The sequence below is a fragment of the Amblyomma maculatum genome, chromosome 7 (genome assembly GCF_055883805.1).
Source record: "Amblyomma maculatum isolate TAMU_Amacu chromosome 7, ASM5588380v1, whole genome shotgun sequence".
In the NCBI taxonomy this organism is placed as follows: domain Eukaryota; kingdom Metazoa; phylum Arthropoda; class Arachnida; order Ixodida; family Ixodidae; genus Amblyomma; species Amblyomma maculatum.
In genome coordinates, this window is record NC_139350.1 from 108,851,929 (window position 1) to 108,857,960 (window position 6,032).

Here is a 6,032-nt window from a genome sequence, read left to right on the forward strand (position 1 = left end):
GCATACGCTCCCAGCATTGTCCGTTTTCGACAATTGCAAATCTTTCCTGCATTCCCAGGAAATCATTTAATGGCTGTATGCGTCATGCTCCTTTCTTGTCCTGCACGTCAGCGGACATGTCACTCTGTCGTCTCCTTTGGAAAGTAGGCATTCCTCACTGGACGATAGGGCTTCTCGACTGGAAGGGTGAACAAAAGAAAGAAAGCACTTCCTGCATTTCCCGCAGGGGGACGTTTCTTTGTGTTTTTCCAGACGTTCTCTTGACAGGGTCAATTTGGCATTTGCAGGTTGTCCACAAAGCAAAACAGGCTTACAAAACAGGATTCCTGGAAACAGGCTCACTTAGAGCCATTGGACCATCACCACATATTCACAATACTTTTCCATGCCCACAGGCGAACAATAGAGCGCGCAAATGCGGATGCACGGTCGTAACAGCTTCTACAAAATAGTTTTGAATTAACAGCTTGAGAGTTCGCAAGAAAACATTTGTTATTCTCCGGGTAGACAAGCAACACGGAGCAGGGAGAGGCACGTTCTTTTATTTCCCAACGGTCGTAACTTGAGCAGAAGGCGGCGTCTCTGTAGGTTGCCTCCGCGGCAGAGACGTCGTCCAAGCATACTTACCTGGTGCCGAGGATACCGTGATCAGCAAGGCGGTGCCTCCAGGGAGAGGTGCGGGCATTGCACTACGCTCGTGCTGACCCCTGCCACTACCCCAAACTGGGGCAGATGGGGCATGCAATTTTTGGTAGTGGGGGACTGCGTTCGCGCTTTCCCCCTCGCTATACCATCAAAAGTCAGATTATATAACTCATCGGCGGCTGTTTTGGTGCTGCTCCGTTGCAGTCACTTCGGTAATGCGAGGTCGTTCGCTTAAGGGGAGTTTAGTTACGTAATAATTCAGATCATAAATAGATAAACCTCGTGGGATGCACAGGTTTGCTTAGTAAGAAATGACCTTCAGCAGTCTATTTCGGATATTAAGTATCAGGGGAATCCCTCCTCTCCTCTATCATTTGCCTCTTATCGGCGTTAATTAGTCGCACTTTATCCGCCTAGAGCAAGTTTGTAGGTACACCATCGCTACTGTCGCTGGAAGAAAAAGGCGCAGTATCTGTCACACTTGCTCTGTATCACAGATAATAATAATGAGATTCTTGTTGAGGGGGGAAGAGAAGGGGGGGATTACACGGCCCTATAACTGTCTCCTGTACTTGCAGGGATACACCGCAACGGGGCCGAGTAGAGGGGAAGGGGGAGCGAAAGCGTTGTCGTTGGTAGTCAATGTCGAGGACCCCTGGAGAAAAATGCCAAACATGGAAGGGCAAACACTCGTACAACAAGGATTGGTGGATTTTGAAGCGGGGACGTGCCGCGCAAAGGAGAAAGCCTTCATGACATATGTAGAGATAATTATGAGGTTTAAAGAAAGGGAAAAAAAAAAAAGAAAATCTGATAGGGAGATTTGGAATGTCATGGATGCTTATGCGAGCAGTTGGATGCGCGCGGTGGGAGGAGTGGGGCCTTGCAGAAAGGGCAAAGAGCCTTGTGGGATAATATAGGAGGAGATAAGATAATAATAATAAAAAAAAAATAATAATAATAATAATAAAAAAAAGTAGTCTGAGGGCATATTTGAAATGCGACAGATAGGCTGGGAAGGAAGGGCCTTTGCAGAGGTTGCATGGGACCTTATGGGATATATAAAGGAAGAATTGATGATAATAAACACCACAAAAAAAAAAAAAAGTGGAGGGAGAAAAAAAAAAAAGTCTGAGGGGATTATTTGAAATGCAGGAGATAGGGCCTTTGCAGAAGGTGGATGGGACCTTATGGAATATGTAATGGAGGAATTGATGATACTAAACAGACAAAAGAAAAAAAAAAAAGAAGAGAGGAAAAAAAAAAGTAGTCTGAGGGCATTATTTGAAATGCAACAGATAAGCTGGGAAGGAAGGGCCTTTGCAGAGGTTGCATGGGACCTTATGGGATATATAAAGGAAGAATTGATGATAATAAACACCACAAAAAAAAAAATAATAAGTGGAGGGAGGAAAAAAAAAAAAAGTAGTCTGAGGGGATTATTTGAGATGGAGGAGATAGGGCCTTTGCAGAAGGTGCATGGGACCTTATGGAATATGTAACGGAGGAATTGATTATGATAAACACACACACAGAAAAAAAAAAAAAGATTCTGTGGGCATTACATAAATTGGTACAGATAAAAGTTAGACGATTTGCGGGCAGTTGGTTGCGCGCAGGAGTGAGAGAATGTCCTTGTGCAAAAGGGCCTTATAGGACTTAAAGAAAAAAAAACACAAACAGAGTAATGATAATAAAAGAAAAAAATGGAACTGGTGCTATGCGGGGAATAGCGCGGGAGTGGCACACTGAATTGGTGAGAGTTGCTGGCAATAATTTGCGCACTAGGGGAAGATGGAAAGTGTTCACAGTTTTGCACTTAGTCCACTGTCCCGTAGGAATAACAGGAGCACTTTTAGAGCACTTTGCACTTTGTGGGGAGGGCCAGACGGGTGAAGGATCTCACATGTGTTAGCACAGGGAAGTCCAAGATTTCGGTAACCTTCCCGAAGGAGGTGTCGCGGTTGCGAGTACGCAGGGCACATACACAGAACGTGTTCGAGTGTTTCTGCGTCACCGCACGACGCACACAGGGGAGACATTCCTCGTAGTCGGCTAGCGCGCACACCGGTCCAAACACATCCGATGCGGAGGCGCAACAGCAGAACATAGTCTCTCCGGGCGAAGAGGCGAGTATTAACTGCACGGAAGGGGTGGCCGCTGGCGATGCGAGGGTCAGGGTGGTGGGAAATGGTGTGTCGCGCGATTGCAAGACGAGCACAGTCATATGTAGTGTTGTCCGCGCACATGGGAACGGACGGGTGGGGGGCTGATCGTGCGAGCTCATCAGCAAGTTCGTTGCCCCCTATCCCACAGTGCGATAGGATCCATTGTAGGACTGTATCGCAGCCGGATTCGGCGAGGCGTTGGAAGTTGCGTGCGCATACTTGCAGTAGGCGAGGTCCTTTGCTAGGCTGCGCAAGGGCCTGAAGCGCTGCCCTCGAATCGGTGAGAATGGCAGCATTTTTAATTTCAGGGCTTTCCGGGAGCAGGGTGGCTGCCAGATTGAGTGCAGCTATCTCAGCTGTTTGTGACGAGGAAGGGAAGTGTAGCCTGCATAATTTAGAGGTGTCCAAGTCGGGAATCACACATGCAGCAGCTGCGGATTTTTCTTGCTGACGGACTGACCCATCAGTAAAGATGAGGGTTCGGTGACGAAAATCCGTGTGAATTTTCGATGCGGCCTCTTGCTGAAGTTCTCATACGGGCGTGTTTCGTTTGCTCTTCACCCCTGGGAGACCCTGATAGATGCGGGGCGGGCAGATTTCATGTGGGGGTTGTGAAGCAGCAAGGGGCGGTGGAGGGGGGCCCAGTATCTCACGGAAGAGGCACATGACACGACCGATGCGTGTGTTAGGTTTGGCTGAAATTCTGCGAAGAAGTTCAGAGCCATCTTGTGCTCGGTGAAGCCGCTCGATGTGGTTGAGGGCAGTTTTGAGTGCTCTTAGTGAGAGGGGGATGGTGCGGGTTTCTGCATAGGTCGCTGCCACCTGAGATCCGTTGGGGAGACCATATATGTGTCGTATGGCGTTCCTATGGCATGTGTCCAGCCTTTTCCATTGGAGTGGGCTGAGGCTGAGCAGGGGAAGGGCATACAATGCTCTGGCTGAGGCGATCGCTTCATGGATTCTTGCACAGAGCGGGGAGAGGCTCCTTCACCTTTGGCAAGGAGACGAAGCGCTAGTTTACCTATGCGCTTGGTGTCTGCGCACACTTTATCCACCGCAGGGCGCCAGGTGATGCGGGCATCAATTTTGAGGCCGAGGTAAACAACCGTTGTGCGCCAAGGCAGGGGGGTTCCGTCCAGGCGAAGAGGGCGTGTTTTGTTGCGGGCTGCAGCACCACGGGGATGGTAGAGCAGGGCTTCAGTTTTTTCGGCCGACACTGCGAGGCCGACACTGCGAATAAACGCGGTGACAGCATCGAGCGCACGCTGAAGGTCGCGAAGCGATGAGGCGTTGCTGCGGGTTGTTGATGAGGTGAACAGGGCAACATTGTCCGCATATACACACACACGCACAAACTCGCGCACAGCACGGGGGAGACACAAGGGTAGTTGGGCCAGCACGATGTTGAATAGGAAAGGGCTCAGCACACTTCCCTGAGGGACACCGCATGGCACTGGACGGGGGGCACTACAGGTGTTGCCCACCTTCACGGAGAGTGTTCGCTCGCTGAGGAACGCACTGACGAAGTTCAGGAGGCGGCCGGTGGCACCAATGTTTTTTAGCGCGTCGATCACTGCCCAGTGAGGAAGACAATCGAAGGCGCTTCTGATGTCGAGCAGGATGAGGTATCCCACTTGGCTGGAGTTGCGGGCGTTTTCAATGGTGCTGACAACATCCGCAATGCAGTCAGCAGTTGCTCGTAAGGGGCGAAAACCACTCTGCTGAGGCGCCAAGCACCCGCTTTCCGTAGCAAGCCACTCCAGTCTGCGAACTCTCTGAACTCTCGCGAATACTCTGAACCGCGCCGTAAGGGAAGGGAGGAAGGTGGGAGTGAAAGTGGAATGAGAGAAAGGGGAGCCGTTGTGGAGGGCTACGGAGTAATTTCGACCACCTGAGGATCTTTAACGTGCGCTGACATCGCACAGCACACGGACGCCACTTCGTTTCGCCTCCATCGAAAAACGCAGCCGCCGTGGTCGGACCCGGGAACTCCGGCACAGTAGTCGGGCGCGTCTTACCACTGCATCACTCACTCACGGCGGGGGCCGTCTACGCCACGTGGTTTATTAGATTTGTTTAAACTGATAGGAATTGCTTTGAGATTATATTCGGAGCGAAGCGGCGAAATACACGCAGATTTGCATGTGCTTTTTGTTAAATTGCCGAAATTAGGGTACTGTTTAGTATAGTACGAGAGACGCAGAATGCTCTAATTTCATTCGAAATAGTAATTGTCGTCTAAGCCAAGTGGTTTATAAGGAAAAACAAAAAACAAGTAAGCATGTATGCGTGCCACCTCCACAAGCTGCGTTGCCTGCTCGATTTCTGACGCTGCTTTCCCCACGTAGTCTTTGTACACTGTCTCCGAGTATGAAAGGGAACTATCAGTTTGCTCAAAAAGACGGTTCGTTTTATTTTCTCAAGTAAAGGCGAAAATTACTTTTGGACGTTACATTTATAATCAATAAAACACACAAAAAAGTATACTTGACACATAAACGACAGAGGAACGGGTAACTTAATGAATGGCATAACTTTGCTCCTTTTCATATTGAATATTGAACAACCCTACGCAGACCGTGAGGGTTAACTTTTTCATATTTGCGCTATGTAAAGCAAGGCGAGGAAAAGAAACAGGTAGAAAGGTGGTGAAATGAATTGAAAAAAAAAAAAAAACACGGCAGGTAGAGAAAGCACGTTAAATCCTAGGACACTTAATATATGTTAGCACGAAGAGGGAAATGGAGGTAGGGCGTGGTTAGCGGAATATCGGGAAGGAATACGGGACCTCTACAAAGAACGTGCGCAAAAAAAGACAAGGAAAAAAGTTCGAAAGAAAAAGCCCGGAAAAGAGTAAAAAAAAAAAAAAAACTGCTGAGAGGGCGAGGATTGTAGCCGTGACGCAGGTTCTACGTTACCCTTGTCAAGTGATCTTCCCCTGTTGTGCAATACCCGAGTCCCGTGGCACACTCTGCTACGGTCGCTACTACAATGCGATCGGAGTCCGTGACGCCACTTGCGAGACTCACGGGGATGGTTTCTTGCCGGAAACGCGCGAATCGCTGGGACTTTCTCCGGTACGAACTGCTTGGGGGCACGAACTCTGCACGCTCAATCGCTCAATACGCTGCAGTGCATTGCCGCAGTAGAGGAATGCGAGAAGTTGGAAGGCGTGTGAGGTGGCGCCACCACCCGTTAAACATGTCTATTAGCAACACT

At 49.3% G+C, this 6,032-nt stretch overlaps 1 non-coding gene across 1 annotated transcript; it reads left to right on the forward strand.

Moving 5' to 3' along the window:
- Nucleotides 1–619: 619 nt before the first annotated feature.
- LOC146184330 (U1 spliceosomal RNA) lies at nt 620–783 on the forward strand. Its single transcript, XR_014708973.1, has one exon. It is a non-coding gene; the product is annotated as a U1 spliceosomal RNA (small nuclear RNA).
- Nucleotides 784–6,032: the final 5,249 nt, after the last annotated feature.